At 42.2% G+C, this 11839-nt stretch overlaps 2 long non-coding RNA genes across 3 annotated transcripts; both read right to left on the bottom strand.

The window, feature by feature from the left end:
• Positions 1-2151: 2151 nt before the first annotated feature.
• LOC123491674 lies at positions 2152-4185 on the bottom strand. Of its 2 annotated transcripts, none has more exons than XR_006661527.1 (5): positions 4099-4185; positions 3868-3930; positions 3702-3778; positions 3539-3589; positions 2152-2340 (listed from the first exon to the last, which is right to left on the bottom strand). It is a non-coding gene; the product is annotated as an uncharacterized LOC123491674 (long non-coding RNA). The 2 variants fall into 2 exon arrangements; XR_006661526.1 differs by having other exon boundaries at positions 3702-3764.
• A 2411-nt stretch (positions 4186-6596) lies between these two features.
• Positions 6597-10505, bottom strand: LOC123491673. The gene is made up of 5 exons (XR_006661525.1): positions 10415-10505; positions 10206-10250; positions 6962-7024; positions 6810-6872; positions 6597-6651 (listed from the first exon to the last, which is right to left on the bottom strand). It is a non-coding gene; the product is annotated as an uncharacterized LOC123491673 (long non-coding RNA).
• Between the last annotated feature and the right edge of the window lie 1334 nt (positions 10506-11839).

Here is an 11839-nt window from a genome sequence, read left to right as displayed (position 1 = left end):
AGTGTTGACTGCTGACCTGTTTGACACAAATCACTATGATAAGGTTTAGTACACATCCCCTGTGACTGAGGAACAGAGAGGTCACATTTTTTTTTTTACCTCTGACCAACCTCATCAAACCAGCCCACCCCACACTCGCCCATCCCTACGAGCGCCAAACCCCAACCTTCCTTAACTCTTATTCCTGCACTCCCCCATTACACACAACCAGGGATGAAAAGCGGGTTTGACTTCTGCTCCTTCCCATCACCTACAATTGCTCCATTATTTAAGAGTTACTCACGTCTGCCCCCAGGTGGCCCACTGGGCCTGGTGATCCCTGTAGGGAAGGACAGGAAGCCATGAGTCAGATAGCATATTTGTATTGGTACTTAGTAGGTACTACTTAACATATTCATAAAGCATAGGTCATAATAAAGTTGAAAAATATGTCAACTATGTATTCAGAGCTGTAATGTCATAATATTTACTGTGAACTCAGTGTTGTTGTGGAACTTACATTCTCTCCTGTGAGACCAGGGTATCCTTTTGGCCCCCGGGGGCCTCCCCGCCCTGGCTGGTCGTTCTGTGGAATCAATATGGAAGGAGTATGAATGAGCACACAGGTATTAGCCATGCTAGGCTATAAAATGTATACCATACAGAGAGATTACAATGCACCTGGTTTGGCCCTTTGGTGGCAGTGGACAGTGCTGAACTCTTTGTGATCTAAGGTCAACTTACATCATCACCGCGATCACCCTTCAGCCGGGGAATCCCCTGATACCCTGAGAAAGAGAGAGAGAGAGAGAGAGAGAGAGAGAGAGAGAGAGAGAGAGAGAGAGAGAGAGAGAGAGAGAGAGAGAGAGAGAGAGAGAGAGAGAGAGAGAGAGAGAGAGAGAGAGAGAGAGAGAGAGAGAGAGAGACAGAGACAGAGACAGAGACAGAGGGAGGGAGGGAGAAGAAAGAGAGAGTAAAAACAAAACCCACAGTTTGACGACAAATGCCTCTTACAAAGGAAACTTCACACCAGTATGTTTCCAATATAATTGCACACATCAATCGCTTGCTTTGTTTTTTCATAATGTGTTTATTGATGAGCTGGGACTTTCCTGTTTATCATGTGAGAGAAATTAAAGAGAATTTCAGTGGAAGTTCTCAAGGAGTTCTCAGCAACTTCTTACCACTATCCATCAGTTTTTTAATTGTACATCTGCAACACATGCCTGAGGATGTATGTGGATATATGACTAGTCAGGGCGTTATGTGTCTTGAAGTGAAGTCCGGAACAAACACATATTTCTCTTGAATCATGTGGTTCTTTAAGTACCAGCAGGACAATATTAAAAATAACTTGAATCTCTCTTTGAAGCTTTGATTAAAAAGTTTTCAACACAGCTTGAGTAACTGGAGATATGTTTCACTTTATACATATGCCAGAGTCACAGCTTCCTCATTGACACTTATGCTATACAAATGCTATTTCCCCCCCCCCAACTGCCACTTACAAAGAAACGTCTAATTTCTCATCTTAGAAACTCTGGTCACATCTGGTCCCATCTGGTCAAGTGTTGTTTGGATGTCACAGAATTGTTATTTTAAAAGCATTACGTTCCAGGTATTTTTTTCTAGTCCTACAAATCCAAAGCCCTCACTCTGTCACTCAGAAACGTATTCCAGTGTCTACCTGCAATCTGAAAATCTTTACCAGTGTGTGTGCGTGTTTAGGCTACCTGCCACTCCCCCTCCAAAGCATAGCTACTGTACCGACGTTACAAGCATGATTCAGAAGATAGGGAGAGAGATTTTTAATTAGCTAGAGAAGATTGGATTAACTTTTCCAATGCTAGTGTTGGTGAACACAAAATTAAAAGAGGAAGTACAAAACCAACGACGCTAGACAGAGAGGAATTTGCTTAAGCAAAAGGCAGTTTATTAAAACAGAGATAGCTGGTACTGTTCAAGCTACATGCATGGACCCATTCAATTGCCTCTTATGGAGACAGTTGAGAAGGGATGAATAAAAAAGAGTTTTCAGCATTACTTTATACAATCTAACATAAAGGAAGGGGTCCTTCTTCTAGTCCCTTGATTGGTTCCCGAGGCGTAGGAGGCGGGTCTGCTCTGTCCAGAGTAGAAGCCCCATTGGTGCACGGCAGAGTCCTCTGCCCTTGGCACCCGACCAGTAGACAGGGGAGTTGAGAATGAGTGTGCGTGCAGTGAAATGTCTGTGTGTGTCCAGGGAACTCGTTGAGGAGTATCTGTTGATCTATGGCCGGAGGTGGGGATGTTGTCCTATTATCGCATTCCTAGGCCATCTGGTGAGAAGATAAGGTGTTCTCTGTCCTTTTGTTCTCTGACCTGGAACAGCATTTATTGAAAACAGGCTCCAAATGGGTCTTACAGAACATTTTAGTCAGACCAATCTATAACAAATTATATTTACTACGACACTAGTCAAGGATTCTATAGGCCTAGTTATCACATTTCACATTGGATATATTAACTATAAAAAGGAAAGACGTGTTTTTAATTCTGGTGCCGCTCTGCACACACAAGCTTGTTAGCTAGCTAGCTCAAACGACATTCAAAGTTCCTCCATAGAAGCCGCTCCTCCTAGGTATAATTCTGTGGACCTAATTCAGATAACACATGTCATAACAAGATGCCTAGCACTTCAAGCCTCCTCCTCAACCTTCTCTCACTGTCTCCCCACCCGCAAAATGTTAGTCGTCATAGGCTACACTTGTCCACCACTCATGTAAACAACTAGCTTGCCTGCTCTATCCGCACTGATTGATGAAGTAATCTACTGAGCTAAACCGGTTCATAACTTTATTTTGCTGGTCGGAAGAGTGGAATGGAATGAAAATAATAGTGTTTCTGTTCAGAACGAAACGATTGGAAAATAATTTGGTACAAACCCTTGTCCAGACTAAAGTTACAAAAAAAGAATAATTGGGATTCAGCTTTACCTGAACTTAATCTTATGGAGTTACTATAGTGCTCTCACATACATACTGAAGCTCTTCAATTTTGTGGACCAAACGTAGGGCTACAACACTCTGAAGGATTCAGGGAAATTAGGCATTAGACTGTTAGCTTCCCTGCCAGTGACAGACAGCCCTAACTGGCAGCAGACTGTTCAGATTGTCAGCTTTAACACATATGGAATGTAAGAGTGTTGGGATTGACAGACGGACACCTGCAGGTGCCCTCAGACCAGGATATCCAGACAGACAGACAGACAGACGGACATTTAAACCTGCAGGTCCATTCAGACCAGGGTATCCAGACAGACAGACAGACAGACAGACAGACAGACAGACAGACAGACAGACAGACAGACATATAGACAGATAGACAGACAGACCTTTAAACCTGCAGGTCCCTCAGACCAGGGTACCCTTGTAAGAAGATGAAAGAAAAATCTGAAATAGGCAAATGAGGTCCCTGGATATTTGGTCCAAACAATGTTGATAAATCATACTTACAACTAAGAATAAAAACATGAATGCCTACTTATTGTTCAGAAATTCACTGCTGAAGAAATACAGACCTGGAACCCTGGATATCCAGGTTGGCCTTCTCCCTGTGTTCCATCATCACCCTGAAGTGAGAATTAAGATAATATTGTGTATTCAGAATATTAGCCTCATTATAAATCAGATAACCTCTTCAATACAAACGTTCTATCCTCCCATACCCCAGAAGTCCCTCACCCTTTTCCCAATGGGCCCTGCATCTCCTGGGGCTCCTGGAGGCCCCCTGGGGCCCTTAACACCCTGGGGGGGAGACCCTGGTCAAAACATGTACTACAGTTTGCATGTGTTAGCACGTGGTATAGCTGTGTCATCATTGAAATCATTAAATGACTGGCCATCTTACCGCAGGTCCGTGAGAACCTGGCTCTCCTCTGTACCCTTTGAGCCCAGACACTCCACTCAGACCCTTTCAGGGGAAAGAAATGAAAATAATATATAATAATGAAGAGAGGGGTTGCGAAAATGACTGGAGGGAAAACATGAACCCGTATTTAGCAATAGCCTATATGAGAGAGCTAGCCTAGCCTGTTCCCTGAGAAGGTGTTGGTGGAACCGAGTAATAGAGGACACTCACCTGTGAACCCACGTCTCCAGCCTGACCTTCATGACCCTGTGCTCACCCGTCTCCCCTTGACCACCTCTTACTCCTGGAGCACCTCTCAGTCCCCTCTCTCCCCCTTCACCCTTAAGAGAGACAAATAGGAAGAGGGATAGAGAAATAGGAGAGAGAGACAGAGAGAGAGAGAGAGAGAGAGAGAGAGAGAGAGAGAGAGAGAGAGAGAGAGAGAGAGAGAGAGAGAGAGAGAGAGAGAGAGAGAGAGAGAGAGAGAGAGAGGTCACCAGCTTGGATATGACAGCAATGTTCAGCTAAACAGCAACTTCCCATTGGTCAACAAGGATATTTTACCATAATGTAAACATCAAATAAAGTGTTTACAAAAAGCTAAACCAACTTTTTTGCCAATTTTTTCTTGAGCAGATGGTCAGGAAATTGACCGCAAGAAACCCAAACAGATATAATGCTTGACTAAAACAATCACTTAAAGCCTTGCTTACATTTACAGTTGAAATCTGAAGTTTACATACACAATTGTTTACAAACAGATTATTTCACTTATAATTCACTGTATCACAATTCCAGTGGGTCAGAAGTTTACATACACTAAGTTGGCTGTGCCTTTAAACAGCTTGGAAAATTCCAGAAAATGATTTAGAAGCTTCTGATAGGCTAATTGACATAATTTGAGTCAATTGTAGGAGTACCTGTGGATGTATTTCAAGGCCTACCTTCAAACTCAGTGCCTCTTTGCTTGACATCATGGGAAAATCAAAAGAAATCAGCGAAGACCTCCACAAGTCTGGTTCATCCTTGGGAGCAATTTCCAAACGCCTGAAAGTACCACGGTCATCTGTACAAACAATAGTACGCAAGTATAAACACCATGGGACCATGCAGCCGTCATACCGCTCAGGAAGGAGACGCCTTCTGTCTCCTAGAGATGAATGTACTTTGGTGCGAAAAGTGCAAATCAATCCCAGAACAACAGCAAAGGACCTTGTGAAGATGCTGGAGGAAACAGGTACAAAAGTATCTATATCCACAGTAAAACGAGTCCTATATCGACATAACCTGAAAGCCCGCTCAGCAAGGAAGAAGCCACTGCTCCAAAACCGCCATAAAAAAAGCCAGACTACGGTTTGCAACTGCACATGGGGACAAAGATTGTACTTTTTGGAGAAATGTCCTCTGGTCTGATGAAACAAAAATAGAACTGTTTGGCCATAATGACCATCGTTATGTTTGGAGGAAAAAGGGGGTACGCTTGCAAGCCGAAGAACACCATCCCAACCGTGAAGCACGGGTGTGGCAGCATCATGCTGTGGGGGTGCTTTGCTGCAGGAGGGACTGGTGCACTTCACAAAATAGATGGCATCATGAGGAAGGAAAAGTATGTGGATATATTGAAGCAACATCTCAAGACATCAGTCAGGAAGTTAAAGCTTGGTCGCAAATGGGTCTTCCATATGGACAATGACCCCAAGAATACTTCCAAAGTTGTGGCAAAATGGCTTAAGGACAACAAAGTCGAGGTATTGGAGTGGCCATCAAAAAGCCCTGACCTCAATCCTATAGAACATTTGTGAGCAGAACTGAAAAAGTGTGTGCGAGCAAGGAGGCCTACAAACCTGATTCAGTTACACCAGCTTTGTCAGGAGGAATGGGCCAAAATTCACCCAACTTATTGTGGGAAGCTTGTGGAAGGCTACCCGAAACGTTTGACCCAAGTTAAACAATTTAAAGGCAATACTACCAAATACTAATTGAGGTATGTAAACTTCTGACCCACTGGGAATGTGATGAAAAAAATAAAAGCTGAAATAAATCATTTTCTCTGCTATTATTCTGACATTTCACATTCTTAAAATATAGTGGTGATCCTAACTGACCTAAGACAGGGAATGTTTACTAGGATTAAATGTCAGGAATTGTGAAAAACTGAGTTTAAATGTAATGTAAAAGGTTTTTGTAAACTTCCGACTTCAACTGTATATTCTATCACATTTCTCTCTATTATGTGTGGGAATACTTGGGAACAGATTTCTTAAATTAAAATCACTTGGAGACGATTTCCTGGTGTTTTTAGTCTATGTCCAACAATTTAAAAGATACACTCTTTTTTTTGTCGCGAAACTTGGGGGGTCAAATAAAACCACCCCCGGGCCAAATTCGGCTCGCAGGCTGCTAGTTGAGGAACCCTGATCTAGTAAGATATGTGTCTTCCTGTGTCAGATTATCTGGACAGTGTTTGTCCTGGTCCTGGTGTTGCACTGATTCGAGAACTAGCTGAGTTCCAAACCTTTGTGCCTGGCGCTGCAGATGGCCCAAAGTCCCCCTGTAAAACACAGAAAGGTGGACAGGTACCTGAGGTCATTGTCCAATTGTTATTGGTTACGGCATCATTTCTCCATTCAACTATTAAAAATGCACCTATACATTTGGGCACTTATCACAACCGTTATCAGAAACTGCAACTTAATGACTATAGAGTTATTGAGGTGGTGGTGTTCTTACATCGTCTCCTCGGTCACCCTTATTTCCAGGCCCTCCCATTGGTCCAGGCTCCCCCTACAGGAACAGATGAAAACAATACAGCCACATAGGAAAGCTCTCCTGTGTGATAGATGGAATGATCTATAGATAGATTGAATGATCAAATGATTGAATTATGAATTGATTAACTAATTGATTTGATTGGTTGATCAATCTATAAATTGATTGATTACCTTGGCTCCATTGGCTCCAGACATTCCAGGAACCCCTAGCTCCCCAGGTGGTCCCATCTCTCCCTGTGGACAGGAAGGTCAAATAGAAACTTAAGTCACTCACACATTAAATGCAGAACAGGCAATCAAGGTGCTGGGTATGAGAGAGTTACCTTTTGTCCAGGTAATCCATAAGATCCTGCATCTCCTTTCTGTCCCAGAGGACCTGTCTCCCCCTATCAGAGGAAGCAATCATTATTAACATCAACCAGTCTGAACTTAAATATGAATACTTCAGATCAGAGGAAACAGTCATTACTAACATCAACCAGTCTGAACTTAAATATGAATACTTCAAATATAATTAACAACATTTCTCTATCATTATCAATTATATTTATCTAGCAATATTCTATCCAAGTGGGAGTATTGTAAAGACCCCCAAAATACCCCAAACAAATAAACTCCCACTCATGCATCATTCAGACATAAACAAACAAAGTGGTTGTTCTTATCTGCCTGGCTAATTACCCCAACCATGCCAGAAAAAACACACTCAAATTAATTGAATTGCTTTAAACCGCAGAATGAAGCACAACTGTTTTAACAGCAAAATGGAATGACAATGAAGTCTGCTGAGGACAGAGTTATGGGGATAATGTGTACTACTCTTACTCCCTGTTTGTAGTACATGTCAGTCTAGTGACTGGCCCTGGCTCATAGAGCGCTATTGGCTGCCAAGTGGTTCTTGGCTTTGGGGCAAAAAGTCTGGGAAATGATGACATCATACTGGACATTTCAAGGAATAACAGTAACATGAGTGACCTAACTGAAGGTTTCCAGAGAAAAAGAACTCTCTAATGTATTTCGTAATCTGCGCCTACTACACAGTTATCTGCATCTGTAGATCTGCTCTGAAAAACATGCCGTGATGCAGGACCCGCTGTGGTTGTGGAGGAGGGGGTGGGACATTCTTTACGGCAAATCTCCCAGGGTGATTCTAAAGGGATGTGACAATGAGGCTTTAGTGCTAAACAAGAGAGTACACTTAGCCTATAAAACACCTATATGATCAATCTGGCTCATATCCTTTTTTTACATTTAAATTTTTAGTCATTTAGCAGACTCTCTTATCCAGAGCGCATACATTATTTTTTATACTGGGAATCGAACCCACAATCCTGCCGTTGCAAACGCCATGCTCTACCAACTGAGCTACATCCCTGCCAGCCATTCCCTCCCCTACCCTGGACGACGCCAGGCCAATTGTGCGCCGCCCCATGGGTCTCCCGGTCACGGCCGGCTACAGAGCCTGGATTCAAACCAGGATCTCTAGTGGCACAGCTAGCACTGCGATGCAGCGCCTTAGACAACTGTGCCACTCGGGAGACCACCATACACCTGGATCGGTTATATGACCATTTTTATTTGGCACCTTGTTATGCTCCACATAGTGCCTCACGTGGCTGGACAAAAGTATTGCGCTATACTATATACAGTTGAAGTCAGAAGTTTACATACACTTAGGTTGGAGTCATTAAAACTCATTTTTCAACCACTCCACCAATTTCTTGTTAACAAACTATAGTTTTGGCAAGTCGGTTAGGACATCTACTTTGTGCATGACACAAGTAATTTTCCAACAATTGTTTACAGACAGATTATTTCACGTATAATTCACTGTATCACAATTCCAGTGGTTCAGAAGTTTACATACACTAAGTTGACTGTGCCTTTAAACAGCTTGGAAAATTCCAGAAATGGATGTCATGGCTTTAGAAGCTTCTGGTAGGCTAATTGACATCATTTGAGTCAATTGAAGGTGTACCTGTGGATGTATTTCAAGGCCTACCTTCAAACTCAGTGCCTCTTTGCTTGACATAATGTGAAAAGCAAAAGAAATCAGCCAAGACCTCAGAAAAAGAATTGTAGACCTCCACAAGTCTGGTTCATCCTTGGGAGCATTACCAAATGCGTGAATGTACCACGTTCATCTGTACTAACAATAGTACGCAAGTATAAACACCATGGGACCACTCAGCTGTCATAGGAGACGCGTTCTGTCTCCTAGAGATGAATGTACTTTGGTGCGAAAAGTGCAAATCAATCCCAGAACAACAGCAAAGGACCTTGTGAAGATGCTGGAGGAAACAGGTACAAAAGTATCTATATTCACAGTAAAACAAGTCCTATATCAACATAACCTGAAAGGCCCCTCAGCAAGAAAGAAGCCACTGCTCCAAAACCGCCATAAAAAAGCCAGACTACGGTTTGCAACTGCACATGGGGACAAAGATCGTACTTTTTGGAGAAATGTCCTCTGGTCTGATGAAACAAAAATAGAACTGTTTGGCCATAATGACCATTGTTATGTTTGGAGGAAAAGGCAGTACGCTTGCAAGCCGAAGAACACCATCCCAACCGTGAAGCACGGGGGTGGCAGCATCATGCTGTGGGGGTGCTTTGCTGCAGGAGGGACTGGTGCACTTCACAAAATAGATGGCATCATGAGGAAGGAAAAGTATGTGGATATATTGAAGCAACATCTCAAGACATCAGTCAGGAAGTTAAAGCTTGGTCGCAAATGGGTCTTCCAAATGCAAAATGACCCCAAGAATACTTCCAAAGTTGTGGCAAAATGGCTTAAGGAAAACAAAGTCAAGGTATTGGAGTGGCCATCACAAAGCCCTGACCTCAATCCTATAGAAAATGTGTGGGCAGAACTGAAAAAGCGTGTGCGAGCAAGGAGGCCTACAAACCTGACTCAGTTACACCAGCTCTGTCAGGAGGAATGGGCCAAAATTCACCCAACTTATTGTGGGAAGCTTGTGGAAGGCTACCCGAAATGTTTGATCCAAGTTAAACAATTTAAAGGCAATGCTACCAAATACTAATTGAGTGTATGTAAACTTCTGACCCACTGGGAATGTGATGAAAGAAATAAAAGCTGAAAGAAATAATTCTCTCTACTATTATTCTGACATTTCACATTCTTAAAATAAAGTGGTGATCATATCTGACCTAAGACAGGGAATGTGAAAAACTGAGTTTAAATGTATTTGGCTAAGGTGTATATAAACTTCCGACTTCAACTGAAATAGGTCCAGAACCTATGGAAGAAGATACAGGTGTTACATAACACTAACAGCCTTCAGCATGGGCTGAGCCATCATTCACCTGTATTTCATTCTCATCTTGTTTTCGTCTCAACCCCTCTAATAATTCTGGAATATGAGTGTATATAAAAGGAGACCCGTGAGGACGAAGCCTGAATCCCTTTTTACTTGGTCACTCACACTTTATGAGGCCTTGATTGCCGTGTTTTGCTGCTGTTTGTAAGTTTACAGAGTGAAACCCTTGTTAAATGTTTAATAATGCGGGGCCGTGTGTTAGAGAAGAGCTAGAAGACAAACAAACCACAAAGCCGTCTTTCCCGTCCACTCCATCCGCTCCTTTCTCTCCCTAGGACACAGAAACACATTGGTCACATGACTTAATTCCCACCACTGCAATTGGTTAAATTGGTGAGTATGTGACCATGTGCATGACTAAATGGATGGATGGATACATTAATTAATTAATTAATTAATTAATTAATTAATGATGCATCAAATAAAAAAACATACCTTTTGTCCAGATGGTCCTCTTGGACCCTGTAGGTTGAGCAAAATAAAGTTTGACAGCTGAACCTATGGCTGTTGGATGATTTGATGTGATGTATTCTTTGTTTACAATATATACTCACGTACTACACTACCGGTCAAAAGTTTTAGAACACCTACTCATTCAAGGAGTTTTCTTTATTTTTTCTATTTTCTACATTGTAGAATTATAGTGAAGACATCAAAACTATGAAATAACACATATGGAATCATGTAGTAACCAAAAAAGTGTTAAACAAATCAAAATATATTTTATATTTGAGATTCTTCAAATAGCCACCCTTTGCCTTGATGACAGCTTTGCACACCCTTGGCATTATCTCAACCAGCTTCACCTGGAATGCTTTCCAACAGTCTTGAAGGAGTTCCCACATATGCTCAGCACTTGTAGGCTGCTTTTCCTTCACTCTGCGGTCCGACTCATCCCAAACCATCTCAATTTGGTTGAGGTCGGGGGATTGTGGAGGCCAGGTCATCTAATGCAGCACTCTCCTTCTTGGTAAAATAGCCCTTACACAGCCTGGAGGTGTTTTGGGTCATTGTCCTGTTGAAAAATAAATGATAGTCCCACTAAGCCCAAACCAGATGGGATGGTGTATCACTGCAGAATGCTGTGGTAGCCATGCTGGTTAAGTGTGCCTCGAATAAATCGCAGACAGTGTCACCAACAAAGCACCTCCACACCATAACACCTCCTCCTCCATGATTTATGGTGGGAAATACACATGTGGAGATCATCCGTTCACCCACACCGCGTTTCACAAAGACACGGCGGTTGGAACCAAAAATCTCCAATATGGACACCAGACCAAAGGACAAATTTTCTTGGCCCAAGCAGGTCTCTTCTTCTTATTGGTGTCCTTTAGTACTGGTTTCTTTGCAGCAATTCCACCATGAAGGCCTGATTCACACAGTCTCTTCTGAACAGTTGATGTTGAGATGTGTCTATTACTTGAACTCTGTGACGCATTTATTTTGGCTACAATTTCTGAGTCTGGTAACTCTAATGAACTTATCCTCTGCAGCAGAGGTAACTCTGGGTCTTCCATTCCTGTGGCGGTCCTCAAGAGAGCCAGTTTCATCATAGCGCTTGATGCTTTTTGCGACTACACTTGAAGAAACTTTAAAAGTTATTGAAATGTTCCATACTGACTGACCTTCATGTCTTAAAGTAATGATGTACTGTCATTTCTATTAGCTTATTTGAGCTGTTCTTGCCATAATATGGACTTGGTCTTTTACCAAATAGGGTTATCTTCTGTAAAGCTGTCATCAAGGCAAAGGGTGGCTATTTGAAGAATCTCAAATATAAAATATATTTTGATTTGTTTAACACTTTTTTGGTTACTACATGATTCCATATGTGTTATTTCATAGTTTTGATGTCTT

Source organism: Coregonus clupeaformis, chromosome 10 (assembly GCF_020615455.1).
Source record: "Coregonus clupeaformis isolate EN_2021a chromosome 10, ASM2061545v1, whole genome shotgun sequence".
Classification (NCBI taxonomy): domain Eukaryota; kingdom Metazoa; phylum Chordata; class Actinopteri; order Salmoniformes; family Salmonidae; genus Coregonus; species Coregonus clupeaformis.
Note: the sequence above shows the minus strand (reverse complement) of the source record. Positions and strands in the feature narration are given on the sequence as shown.